This window comes from Mustela nigripes, chromosome 12 (genome assembly GCF_022355385.1).
Source record: "Mustela nigripes isolate SB6536 chromosome 12, MUSNIG.SB6536, whole genome shotgun sequence".
In the NCBI taxonomy this organism is placed as follows: Eukaryota; Metazoa; Chordata; class Mammalia; order Carnivora; family Mustelidae; genus Mustela; species Mustela nigripes.
This window is the reverse complement of record NC_081568.1, coordinates 125142524-125157322: the sequence shown is the minus strand read 5'-3', so window position 1 is coordinate 125157322 and position 14799 is coordinate 125142524. Positions and strand designations below refer to the sequence as shown.

The window sequence follows — 14799 nt, the reverse complement described above, 5'->3', positions numbered from 1 at the left end:
CAAATACACTCAACTGCCAATCCAAAGACAAAGGTTGATTTGTGATGTAGCAATTACTCTATATCCATACTAACACTCCAATTCATTCAATTATTTCCTTCCCACTACTATAGCAAGAGGTCAACCTCACATTATCTCTTATCAAAAGAATTACGGCAGATCTCTAGAAGGTCTCCCTACCTCCAATTTTGCACTGCTTGAATCCTTTTTTCAAACTGCAGTCAGAGAGATATTACTGAAGTATAATATTTAGGACTGCTCGTGGATAAAATCCAAATGAGTTTTTCCTCTCTTACTCCTTCTCCATCTCCACCCTTCTCCATTTCACACTGTACTCTCAAGCCATAGACTGAATTACTGACAATCTCTTGACTCCTTCATAATTTTTTTTTCTTTTTCTACACATGTTTTTTCCTTTCTCTGTAATTGGTCTCATTCTTTCCCTTCTTTGGTCTTTCCTTCCCTCTTTTATTTTCAACTGGATAGATTCAAGTAACTTCTCAATTTAGACATCACCTTTTCCAGGAAGTCATCACTGAGAGCTCCTGGAATGGATCTCTAGGGCTTCCCATAGCATGCTGTGCATATGCATATCAGAAACCTTACATCCTTATGTTGAAAAATAGTCACTAATGTAGTAGAATGACACTGTGATGGTAACTGGTATTTTCTTCACCCTCTTTTCTATCCCAATGGGGAGCTGGTGCTTTTTTTTTTTTTTTTGGGTACATTAAGTTCTAATTCATGATCATGCAGAATTTCAGTCCCTCCATTTGTTCTTGGCAAGTTTTATTGACAAGGCAGCATTTGATGCCCATTGAGAATGTGCATATTAGACCCTGGCATGGGGTAAGCCCCTGTTCATGTTCCCGTCCCCCATCCCAGCTCTGATGATGTATCCTCAGCCCATCCAGATGGATCACCCACATAGAAGATACCCTCTGAGACTCCTCTGACTGCCCAGCTCTTGTTCTTAAGAAAGGGGTTTTGGTGAAAAGATCATTTATACAACAAAACACATACTGATCTATAACAAAAATATCCCCCGTATCCCCTGAGAAGCCCTTAATCGTCCTTCCCAGATGCTTCCCCTTCCCACTGCTATCCTCACTTTGTGTCAAGCTATATCACATGCATCTTATCTCTAAGAAATATATTAGTTTTTCCTGTCTCTGAATTTTTATAAAGGAGATTGATTGTATTATAAGGATTTTTCTAGAACTTGCTTTTTGCATCCATGATGTCCCTGTGTTGATAGAGACAGCTGCCCTTCATTCATTTTCACTGCTGTATAGTATTCCATGGTGGGAATATACTAGTGTTTACTTACCCTACCTTACAGCAAATGGACATTTGGGTTGTTTCCAGTTTGGGAATCTGATAAACAACACTTGTAGAGGTCTCCTGTTGCATAAGTGTAAAAGCTTGTGAATATCTAGAAGGGCAAGTGCTGGTTCATAGAGCACGTATGTCTTTAATTTTACAAGATAAGGCCACACTGTTCCAATTGGTTACACCACTTAACACTCCCACCAACAGTGTATGAGAATTCTTATTCTACATCTCTGCCCCTGCTTGATTGTCTTTTCAATTTCTACCATGTTGCTTTATGGAGACAGACATCAGAAAAAATAGCCCATGAGTCCTTCTGCTTCCAAAGGACAGAGAGGATTTTTAGGTATAGGCAAAATGACTGGGTTTACAACATAAAGAAAAGCCAATTTCCCTGCTGTTAGAAGACACTGTGAGAACAGAAGTCTGTGGGTCCAAGAGCAAAGAGAACCTGGGCTTGACTCCCACAGCAGAGTCCAGGGGAGAGTATGACTGTGTGGTACATTGCTGCAGAGGGATCAGCAGGCAGTTTTCAAAGATGTCTCAGCCTCTAAAGTAACATGTGAGAAGGAGAATGCTGTTGGACCGGAAGCAGCTCTCTGAGCCAGGGTGGTGGGTGATACAGTGATATTCTGGAGCACTAGGGATTGAAAACTCCGTGCCTTGCCAGCACATGAGAGCCCATGTTTTCAGCATAATTAAGGTGGCAAGATCCTCAAAAAAACCAAGGATAAGTATAGAAGACATGCCTGGCTCCCTACTCAACATCCATCTGCTCTTCTACCTTATTGAGAACCACCAGTTTTCTGCAGGGTGTCAGTTTACCTAACAAAAAAACCCTGTGATTTCCAACCTTCCTCATAGCTAAGAGTGGTCAATAAGATGCAACCTAAGGCCTTGCAGGGACATCCTGGAAAGCACTAGAAAAATGTGCCAACTGCTTTGGCATTCAAACTTTGCCCTTTTTTCTTCAAGTTCCTACCTAAGTTAAATGGTGACATTGAAGATTTTGTCACTGTATTATCTCCAAGAGAGTGCATATTACATAGTAATCATTTAATAACCATCATTCAGTGAGCTACTACATAGGAAAATGTTACTTTCTGTAAATGCAAATGATTATTATATCTGAGCTCTGGATATCCCAAAGCAGCCCCCCCAAAACACAGCATTTTGGTCACATGTTCCTAAAGAGAAGGAACTACATATTATCTATATCAGGTATTATATATCTATATTAGGTATATTAGGTACACAGAGCCTGATGTGATTTTTTAATTGCCTCTAAAGCATCAAAAATTAATCAATGATAATTTTGAAAAAATATTCTGAATCACCATTTTTTCTAATAGTATGAGGACTTTCCCTTAGCTATCAATGTAATGAGCCCTTAAAATTATCTGTCGATTCTGGTACACGCCAAGATAGGCTAACCAGTACTAACCAGCCTGTAAGCTTCAGGGATTTATCACTAACAAAAAATTTTTCCTTGCTCATGCCAGATCTACTGCCAATCCAGGTGGTCCCCCAGAGTTACTCTTCTTCTAAGGTTGGCTCAATATTCCAGGCTGCTTTAATCTTTGGCACATTTATGTCAACACATGCTGCCATGGTCACAATGGCAGGAAAAGAGAGTTTTTTAAATATCTCATACTGGTCATCAAACATTTTGACAAATAGTGACACATAGGTATCACTGCTACTCATAATGCATTCTAGAACTAGCCACATAGGTTTGCTTATTTGTACGGATGTGAGAAAGTATTCTCCTCCTGTATTTCCAAATGGGAAAGAAAAATGGGCATTGGTGATCATGTGCAATCTTTAGCATCCACAGGCAGTTTTTAGAGGAAATATTCTCATATCCCTAAAGACAGAGGTTCTGAAATTCTCCAGATTTAGGACCCCTTCATACTTAAAAAAATCATTGAGAATGCTAAGGGCTTTTTTGATGTTTATTTTATCTATCAATATTTATTATATTTTAAATTAAAGCTGAGAAATTTATGAATTGATTTTAGGAGAATCGTAATATACCCATTATACAATAACATAAATAATATTTTTTAGTAAAAATAACTAGATTTCCAAATGAAACAAAAAAAAATAGAGAAGTGTATTCTATTACATTCTTGGAAACCTCTTCAGTACCTTTACTAAATAGAAGACAGCTATATTCACAAATCTGCATTCCATCTGTTGTGATATCACACTTTATGTAGCCTCTGGAAAAATTTTATTGTGTAACCACAAGAGAGTAAAACTGGTAAAGGCAAATAACATCTTAGTAATACTATAAAAATAGTTTTGACCTCACAAAACCCTGAAAGGGTCTCAGAATACCCCTAGACACTTTAAGAAACACTGCCTTAAGATGGTTAATGTGATCGCTCAATGGCACTGCAAAATGTGCAAAGGTAAAACGCTTGCTGCCTATAATGTCTTCAATTTTGCTTTACTTTTGTTCTGAAAACTTTTATTAGGTCAACTCATCGTGCTCTGATTGAAAAGTATTCAGTGCCTCAATCAGGGGATAAACTTGCCGGCTGGTTTTTCCAGAAATGATCTGTGAAGAATGTCTCCATTATCTTAAAAAATAGTATTGTTTTCTCCTTCTGGTGTGCCTTTTCAGCTTTCTCAGGGAACCCATCTGTCATTTTCTGATCAGCAACTGAATAGGCACATTTGCTTTCACGTCCTCTTAAATCCACGTGTGCTATCCATCAGGACCCTACATCTCATAGCATGAGGGTCGTTATCCTTAGCATACTCTTTCTTCCTACCTGTGGGGCTTATTATCTTACGCTTTCTTGAATAGCACTTCGGTTTAAATCCCTTTATCAATAGGACTCATGGATTCTCTGAAATGGTGTGAAGATACTCCTTTCCATTTTCTAATTAAAATATTCAAATCAACAAATAATCATTGAATAGCTACCATATACAAAAGACTCCTAGTACATACACAAGATTCTACATTTATTCAAATAAAGTTAAAACTCTAGATTCTTCACAATGATTGAAAAGTTATTAAAACAAACAATATATTGGAGTAGAAAATAAGATATAAAAAGTCAGAGGACCAAAATAAAAATGTTTTGAGTCCCTTTCCCTCTTTTGAACCCCAGTTTTCCAACCTGTAAAATAGGACTAACAGAGAGGTCTCAGAACTGTGGGAATTCTTCTCTCTGTGGGTCAGGCCAGGAAGTATAGACCTCCTCCTTACTCCTCCCTGGCTTCCAGTAAGCTGCATAGTTATGGGAGTCCTGGGACCAATTACCTTGGTGATAGTGGGACAAAGTGGGACCCTTCAGAACCAGGACTCTGATCAAGAACTTCAGGATCACTTCTCTTGCCCCCGTGCCCCTGCAGGACATTCTTGGTACTGCAGGGACAGAACTAGGGTGGCACATACAGAAAACCACCAATAGTGGAGATCCGCTCAGGTATGGAGAAGGAGCCTGGAAATGGCATTCTACCAATGTGAGTGAGACTCAGAGGCTGGAGGTACAGGTCCATCTCCTTCCATGCCTCTGCAGGTGGTTGTCATCAGTCATTTTGCCCCTGCTCTCAGATCCCCTGGCTTCTTTGTCTTTGTACCCAGCTTCATCATTGTCTTTGGGGGTCAGCACCCTAATGTCATGCATGATGTCTGCCAGGAGTTGCTGGCAAGCTTGTATCTTGAGACACTGAGTTGCATCATGGGAGATAGTCTTGGCATAGACCTTACCCTGTCTTGGAGCAACTAATACAATAGGTGAGGAAGTTACCTTGCAAATGCCTATTGTGCCAGAAAGACTTCCAAGCAGCTGATGTCCTCCAAGTTGAAGGGCCTTGGTGTTCAGCAACTTCCCTTCCCACAGTAGGCTCTCCCTCTTAGGGATCTGAATTTAAATCCCCACTCTGTCATTCCTGGCCCTGTGGTCTTACACAAATCTCTTAACTCTCTGAGTGATATAATACTAGGCACACAGTAAGTACTCAATATGTTAGCTTACTATTGCTATTAGTATTATTATTACTGTTTTTATATTTTCATTTATTAATGGTGTGACCTTCATCAAATAAATGTTCTAAGCCAAATTTTCCTCAAAATGGAGGTAACTGCACCAGTTCTCCCAGTAGGGATGTGAGAATTAAATAGCAAGACAACCCATAAAGGTTAGCTTCTTTTTCTTTTCATCCCTACTTTGTAGCCATGCGCTTTCCACAGGTTACTTCACTTCTGAGACCTCAGTTTCCTCATCTGCAAAATAGGGGTAAATAGTATCTACTTTCCTAGAACTGTGAGCATTCATTGAGATGATGGTTGATATATAGTAACTATCAAGAATGTTATCTTAATATTATTATTCCTGTTGTTGTTATTATTTGCCCTCCTTCACAGTTCTGTGACCTTGAACAAGTTCCTTAGACTCTCTGAGTCTCAGCTTCCTCAGGGGATAAGATGGGGGAAATCAACCCCTCTTCTAGCTTTGCTGCAAAGAAGAAGCGGCTATATCAGTGATCTGTTCTTACCAGCTGTTTCCCGGCTCTGTGACTGCAGGCCAAGTCCCTTTCCCTCTCTTTACCTCAGTATCGTCAACTGCCCTGTGAATCCAGCACTCTCCATCTTATCCAAAGCTGTGGGATAAAGAGAAAACACTCTTAGCCTGGTGCCTGACTAGGAATGGCATGGATGGTGTTGGAGTTGTGGTAACTTCTGGGACTCAATGACGAGAGGGAACTTGAACCTGTCTGTAGAGAGCTTCAGAACAGTCCTGGACTGGCAGCCCCACCCAGAAGTCCTACAGCAGCAACACAAACTGCTTGGTGGGGCAGTGCATGGGGATAGTGTGTAGGCAGCTTACTCTACAACTGTGGGGGACATGATGTGAGGTCACTTTCATAGAGAAACACACACTCCACCTCTGCCTAAAAGACTCAGAACTCACTGGAAGGAAATATATGACCCAGTCCTCCTCCAAAAACCCTTTGATGGCCTACTCAGGGGATATCCAGACCTTATAGACTATATAGAATAATGAGATGGAAACTCAAGCAGCCAGACTTTAAATCAAGGCTCCTTCACTGATCGGCTCTGTGGATGAACAGGTGTTTGCCTTGGTTTTACTATCAATTAATTATTCCTTTATACTCCATTTTCCTCAACTAAAAGAAGAATATGCTACCTTTCACACTCATTGACCTCTATCATTCCATGATACAAGTGAGTTTGATTAAGCTATGTGTTAGGAAATCTCTTGATGTATGTTTATTTCACCATCTGTATCACATACCCTGTGGAACCCCTACAAATATTAATGATGATTTCACTGTCAATCATCATCTGAAACTCAGAATAAATTCTAGACCAATATTGTAACAGGGGCCCCTGAGTGAAAGAGAAAAATAACCAAGGCATCCCATAAAATAGCTACTCACTTTTATTCCTTTAAAGTGGTAAAAGTTGTTGGTTAGAAACCTCTTCTGAAACTTCCCACTACAGGAGCCAGAGTCAAGATGGCGGAGGAGTAGCAGACTGAGACAACATCAGGTGGCAGAAGTTCAGCTACATAGTTATCAAACCATTTCAAACACCTACAAACCCAACAGGAGATCAAATCAAAGAAGAGCAGCAATTTTAGAAACAGAAAATTGACCACTTTCTGAAAGGTAGGATGTGCGGAGAAGTGAATCTGAAGCAACAGGAAGATAGACCACCGCGGGAGGGGCCGGCTCCCAGCAAAGGCGGAGCAACAGAGTATGAAATTTGAACTTTTAAAAGTCTCTTCCACTGAGGGACATAGCTCCAAAGGCCAAGGGGGGGGGTGAAGCCCTCACAGGGACAGCGTGGTCTCAGGTCCTACAGGGTCACAGAAGGATCAGGGATGTCTGAGTGCAACAGAGCTCGCAGGTATCAGAGTGGGGAAGCTGGCTACAGAGAAGGAGCCGAGGAGCGAGCTCTTAGCTCTGGGTTACCCTAAACTGTGATCCATGGCAGTCAGACCACTGCTCTTTGAGCAGGTGGCAGATCTAAAGAAACCCACAAGTGGCAGGTCCAGGGAAACGCACCTTCCTTCTCTGGAGGCAGGAATCTGCTGGGTTTGGCAACTCCAAATGGGGCTGTGTGCCAGAGACAGAAATGCTCAGTCACAGGCCAGGTGAGCTCAGAGTACAGCTGAAGACCAGGAGTGATTGAGTGCTTTTCTACAAGGGTACACTGAGGAGTGGGGCCAGAGATTGGGAGGCCGCCATTTTCATTCCCATCCTCTACAGCTCTACAGAAAGCGTTCAGGGAACAAAAGCTCCCGAGAGCAAACCCAAGCAGATTACTTAGCCCAGGCCCTGGCAAGGGCAGTGTAATTCTGCCTCGAGCAAAGACATTTGGGAATCACTACAACAGGCCTCTCCCCAGAAGATCAGCAAGAAATCCAGGCCAAGACCAAGCTCACTGATCAAGAAGAACAGCGGACAGTGGAATTCCAGAGGAGGAGAAAGCAAAGTATGGAATTCATGGCTTTCTCCCCCTGATTCTTTAGTCTTGCAAAGTTAATTAATTAAAAATTTTTTTCTTATTCTAATTTTTTTAACTTTTCTTCTTTCTTCTTTTAATGTTTTTTAACTAGTTTATCTTAACAATACCTTTCTTAAAAAAAATCTTTTTAAACCTTCATTGTTATAGTCATATTTTGTCCTTCATCGTACCTAACTTTATTTTTTGTATACATATAGGGTTTTTTCTTCTAAAAAATTCTTGGGATACAATTTCTTCTAATAGATCAAAATATACCCTAAATCTAGCACAGGGCTTTGTTCTAGTCTCCAGTCTAAGCAAATTCCCTCCACTTTCTTTTTCCAACCAACTTATCAATTCTGTTTTTAGAATTTTTAAAAATTTTCATCTTTACAGTCATAGTCCATCCCTTCATCGTGTTTACCCTTATTTTTGTATATATCTAAGTTTTTCTTTCTTTAAAATTTTGGAAGGTAGTTTCTTTTAAGAAGTCAAAATATACCCAAAATCAAGTGCATGGATCTGTTCTATTCACCAGTATATATACTTTTTAAATTTTTTTTATTTTTTTAAACTTCTTTTTATCCCCTTTCTTTCCCTCAAATTTGGGGTTTCTTCTGATTCTGTTAGTGTACATTTTTCTGGGGTCTTTCCCACCCTTTTAGTATTTTATTCTCTTGTTCATATATTCTTATCTGGATAAAATGACAAGGTGGAAAAACTCACCACAAAAAGAAAAGAAAAAGAGGCAGTACCAAAGGCTAGGGAACTAATCAATAAGAACATTGGTAATATGTCAGATCTCGAATTCAGAATGATGATATTCAAGGTGCTAGCTGAGCTTCAAAAAGGCATGGAAGATATTAGAGAAGCCATGTCTGGAGAAATAAAAGCCCTTTCTGGAGAAATAAAAGAACTAAAATCTAACCAAGCTGAAAAAAAAAAAAAAAAGCTATTAATGAGGTGCAATAAAAAAAAATGGAGGCTCTTAAAAAAATGGAGGCTCTTAACTGCTAGGATAAATGAGGCAGAAGAGAGAATTAGTGATATAGAAGACCAAATGATAGAGAATAAAGAAGATGAGCAAAAGAGAGACAAACAACTACTGGACCACAAGGGGAGAATTCGAGAGATCAGTCATACAATAAGATGAAACAATATTAGAATAATATTAATAATAATATTAAGATTCCACAAGAAGAAGAAGGGTGGGGGGCAGAAGGTATATTGGAGAGAATTATTGTAGAGAATTTCCCCAAATGGCAAAGGGAATAAAAAAGCATGAGGCACAAAGAACCCTCCTCAAAATCAATAAAAATAGGCCCCGTCATCTCATAATAAAACGTGTAAGTCTTAGTGACAAAGAGAAAATCCCAAAAGCAGCTAGGATAAGAAATCTATAACATACAATGGTAAAAATATTAGATTGGCAGCAGACTTATTGGCAGCAGAACTGGCATGATATATTCAGAACACTAAACGAGAAAAACATGCAGCCAAGAACACTATATTCAGTTAGGCTGTCATTGAAAATAGGAGAGATATAAAGGTTCCAGGACAAACAAAAACTAAAAGAATTTGTAAACACCAAACCAGCTCTACAGGAAATATTGAAAGGGCTCCTCTAAGCAAAAAGAGAGCCTAAAAGTAGTAGACCAGAAAGGAACAGAGACAATATACAGTGACAGTTACCTTACAAGCAATACAATGGCACTAAATTCATATCTTTCAATAGTTTCCCTGAGTAAACGGGCTAAATGCCCAATCAAAAGACACAGGATATCAGAATGGATAAAACAAAATCCATCAATATGCTGTCTACAAGAAACTCATTTTAGACCCAAAGACACCTCCAGATTTAAAGTGAGGGGCTGGAAAACAATTTACCATGCTAATGGACATCAAAAGAAACCTGGGGTGGCAATCCTTATATCAGATCAATTAGATTGTAAGCCAAAGACTATAACAAGAGATGAGGAAGGACATTATATCATACTCAAAGGGTCTGTCCGACAAGAAGATCTAACAATTTTAAATATCTATGCCCCTACATGGGAGCAGCCAACTATATAAACCAATTAATAACAAAATCAAAGAAACACATTGACAATAATACAGTAATACTAGGGGACTTTAACAACCCCCTCCCTGAAATGGACAGGTCATCCAAGCAAAAGATCAACAAGGAAATAAAGGCCTTAAATGATACACTGGACCAGATGGACATCACAAATATATTCAGAACATTCCATCCCAAAGCAACAGAATACACATTCTTCTCTAGTGCACATGGATCATTCTCCAGAATAGATCAGATCCTCAGTCACAATTCAGGTCTCAACTGGTACCAAAAGACTAAGATCATTCCCGCATATTTTCAGACCACAATGCTCTGAAGCTAGAACTCAATCACAAGAGGAAAGTTGGAATGAAACTTCCCAATATAATCTGAAACGGCCCCCATACATGAAGTGTAGGGAGAAACCTAAGAGGCAGATGAATCCAGATTGGTGGATAGCCAGTTTAGTAATGAAGGGAACTGATAGATGAGGCTTGACTTGGGCAGCCTCAAAACAGTGGACTTCACTCACCAGCCAACTCCTAGAGATTTATATAGAGGCCCTAACCGGGTTTAGCCACATACCCAGTCCAGATAGCCTCAACACATTCCTATCTCAAGGCTGAATGCTTGGAGCAACCTCCAGGAGCAGGGAAAGCAAGCAGAACACGCATTCTAAGGCAGGTGAGGTGGTTCAGAGTCTCCAATTGCCCAGATCCAGCTTACAGGTCGACTGGCAGTTATATCTTCTTGATAATCTCCCCCAACAGAAGTAAACTGAACAGTTAGATCATTAGTAAAATACTTTAAATATTAACAACCATATAAAATATGGTTGATCCCTGACAACCTGAGGTTCTCTCACTGCTATCTTCAAATACCATAAGAGAGATTTTCAGATGACGGGGGGAAAAGCTTGAATTTTGAAATGCATGACTATTGAGTCCCTTATCTCAAATTTTAGGTTTCAACCAACCTAGTCCTTGTATTGAATCATTTAAAAAAATCGGTTGAAGCGGAGGAAAATGCTGGCAATGGAAACCTTAAGAATCTAAGACTCAGCTTGTAACCATGGATTCATTACCAAGGTCTAAAAGCATACCATTAAGCATTAGAGATAAGGAAAACAAACATGAAAGAACCTAATCCAAAAGTTCACTAGATCTCAGTCTTTAGAATCAGAAAGACACAAATTTGACTCACACTTCTGTCATTCAGAAGTCAAGTTATTATATTAACAATAACTAGCCAAGTTATTGAAACTTGATAAGCATCAGTATCCTCATCTGCATAGAGTCATCCCCATGTTCAGTATGGTTGAAATGACAAAGTGCTTATACCTGGCATACATTAGGAATTCACAATAATTGCCTGACAACATCTTTCTTTTGATTAAATTATAAGGTTGATATGGATTTGAGGTCTAAATTATATGAACAAGCAATTAAAAAATACCCACACTTCCTGGAATATATATTCCGGCATATTCATTTTACTGTGATTCACTGTAATCACTGCAGACAAAGCTGGATCGTTCAAATAAGGAGACAAATAAGAAGATAGTCAAAGCTCTGCCTTCTACTTTGCTGACTGAACTGGTTTCACGTAAAAGAAAGGGGACCTTGAAACACTCTTTTGTTACAATATTACCCAAAAGATTTAGAAACATGATTTTTAAAAGGTAAAGTTAATATAAACTGAACATAATTTTTAGCCAGCTTTACAAAGTAAGTTCTTGAGAAAAAAGTCACAACTAAATGTCTGTAATAGTAATCTCAATAGTAATAATAATAATACTTTTGCCTGTGGTGTCATTTACTGTCCTAACAAAACAGTACCTAAGTTCATGCTGGAGAAGCAAAGTGTACTGCTAACAAGACTGGATTAGGCACACAAATGAGAACGCAGCACCTTTTGAGTCCTTTTGAAAGGGAAAATGAATAAGGACTGACAGCTTTTATCAAAATGATTGAGAATGATTTCAGAAGAATTGAAGGAAAAGGTGCAATGATCTACAGCTTACTACGGTGGCTCATACAGGCAGACGTAAGTGTGGGTAAGGCAAGTGTGAACAGAAGGTATATCTTCAATGGGGTTGTCAAAATGCATAAGGTGTATTTTTACATTAGGAACAATCTCATATCTGAATAGAAAATAAATCCAAAGGAATGAACTTAGTAAGTAGATCAAGAAAAAAAAAATCTAAATTTCAAATATGTGAAAACCTGGAGAAGTCTGCACATGAAGCATAACAGGAAATTCCCAAATAAAAAATAAAATAGATTTGACTATTCCCCTATACCTAATTAAACACAATAATCAATTAATCTTTACCAACTGCCCATTACACACACACAGTTACAATAAAATCCCCACTGTGATAATTCCCCTGAGCAAATGCTTCTATAATGAAAACTAACATATCTCTAAGTCTACATTTACAGATACAGAAATTATTCTGATAATATCTCTATCTGGTATGCTATATAATTTATATGCTATTTTCAAGCTGTCACATACTTGTCTCTAAGCACTTCCATATTCACATTTATAGAAGTAGAAATTGTTTTGTTAATATCTGTAGCTGGTAAATATTCCTATGTCATTTTCCAGTCTTAAGTATATCTTACAAATGAGGCAATGCCCAGGAAAGCTTTACTGAACTTATTACATTTTGCCCACGAAGGTGGCCCATCCCCCCAAAAAGTCATTTGGGGAGTGGTGACAAGGTGTGACTGCGTTCGTTGTTTGACTTAAATCAAATCATTTCTGACACAGTTCAAATCCTTAGGAACCTATCTATGGCCAATTCAAACAAATAAACACTCGAATAAGAAAAGTAGAATGAAGTCCTGCTGTCATACATTTCACTTAATAGTTGCTTTCCTGATATATCCGAGAGGAGTATTTGAAAGGACAGTATGTATTTTCCTGTGATGTCAAAATGTCAATTCAAAATCCATCTGTTTTAGCAGAAAAATAATACTTTGTCATAAATGCGAGCTAACAGCCAGTACTCCACCTGGCACCCAGAGGAGATTGAGAAAATCCTCTATTGTCCTAGCACAATGTTAGTTATTATTTATAAGGTCTTACAGAAAAAAATAGTTGCTTGACATTCATATAGTTTTCTTAGGAGAAATGTTCCCTCTCCTCAACAGTATTTAAAACATACCTAGGCAGCCAGAACTATGGTTATTTATCTTGATATTGAATTATTTTCCAAAAGCTTGTCATTTTTAAAGAAAAGATGCTAAATATTGATAAGGATTGGTTAGTTCCACAGCTTCCACACCAAGAAGCATAGAGAAAACCAGGAATAAAATAAAACTTTTCTCCCACTGTGCTGTAAATACATTTCATTTAAACCTGGTGTGAATTCCCCTCAAGTCTAGAGTCCTTAGAATTTTAAGACTGGAAGCATATCCAAGCTAAGATTGCCAAATTAGTACCAATTTAGTGCAATTTAAAATTGTGTAATTTTGTATAAGAGAATACAAGCTGAGACTCTTATTTTGTCTAGTGACATGTATGGCTGTTTCCATGGTCTTTATTGCTTCACTATTGATGGTATAACAAACATCTTTTTAAAAAATATTATGCACCTTTCTGGCTAACATGGGGAAAAAAATACCTATAAGAGGCCATTATCAGTCTGATGGGTATTCATCTTTCAAAACATCCCACAAAATTTAAGAAGCTAGCCAAGGAGACCAACTCTCTGTTCATAAATAGAAGTGTTACATTCTAGCCATAACATAATACATAAGATATGATATAGGTATGACCAACGATTCTTTTAAGAACAAGTTTTACTAATAAACATAAAATAATATATAGTAAAAAAGCCTGGGACAGTAGGAGATGGGGTAATGATTTCTTAAACAAGTTGATATTCTTGAATTTCATTTGAGTATCTTCGAGGGTTAGAGAAAATTTTCTCCCATCTTCTTCCCAAGGTATAACAAAACACCTTCAGTTCTAGTTCAACAATATCTGGAAAATGCAGATGCGTCAATCCCTATATATTCATGTGTAAAATGAGAGTATTGGATCATACCATTCATTCATACACTTGCTCACTCCTCAAGTATTAATGTGTAAGTAAACACATCGGGCCCGTGCTATACCCTGGGACTACATCCGAGAAGAAAACAGGCATGGTCTCTGAGGCACTGAAGTCCACAGACCGTGAGGGAAGACTTATGTTATCCATAGCAACAACAAATACATATTTCAAATGTGATAAGTACTATAAAGAAGCAATGCCAGGTGATATGGGAGCATTTAACAAGGAAACTTGACTTGCACCTGCGGTTGGAGGGGAGAATTTTCCAAGCAGGGAGAATTACATCTGAAAAGGCACTGGGGTGGGGGAAGTGCAGTCAGGTTTGAAAAACGAAAAGAATATATAGTTGGAACAAAGAGAGTGACAGGAAAAAGATGGGGCTAAAGGGCAAGATCCTATAGGTCTCCCAGCGACATAAAGGATTTAGAGCTTTATGCAGAAAATGAGGAAAAAGTATTCAAAGATTGTAAGAAGAGTAATGACAAAACCTGATTATCCTTGAGGTTGATCCCTACTCTGAATTTCAATAGGAATGTGTTTTTTTTCCTACTAATTAAAATTGAAGTAAGTAGGTCTAGCATTATTATTATCATTGTCTTACTATAGATATTATGAATTGACCTAGGCACAGAGCTCAGGTTAATAAATTGTAACTTCATTATTATGTTGCTAAACTTAATTTAGCTCACTTAGCCTCAATTCCCCAATTCCCAGGGATGAGATGGTAACTCAGTCTTCACAATTCAAGTTAAACACAATCACTTCTAGTTTGAATCTTGATCTCCGTTTAGTATACAACTTCGTCAAAGAGCGGTCACGCCTTAGGATTCTTCCACAACTTCC

The 14799-nt window shown here is 38.4% G+C and overlaps 1 long non-coding RNA gene across 2 annotated transcripts in view; it reads right to left on the bottom strand.

Moving 5' to 3' along the window:
* LOC132028829 (uncharacterized) overlaps nucleotides 1-14799 on the bottom strand; it is a 290655-nt gene that overhangs the window by 24260 nt on the left and 251596 nt on the right. For both annotated transcript variants that reach the window (XR_009407561.1, XR_009407560.1), the window contains exon 3: nucleotides 5851-5955. This is a non-coding gene — a long non-coding RNA (uncharacterized LOC132028829). The remainder of the gene's footprint in view (nucleotides 1-5850; nucleotides 5956-14799) is intronic.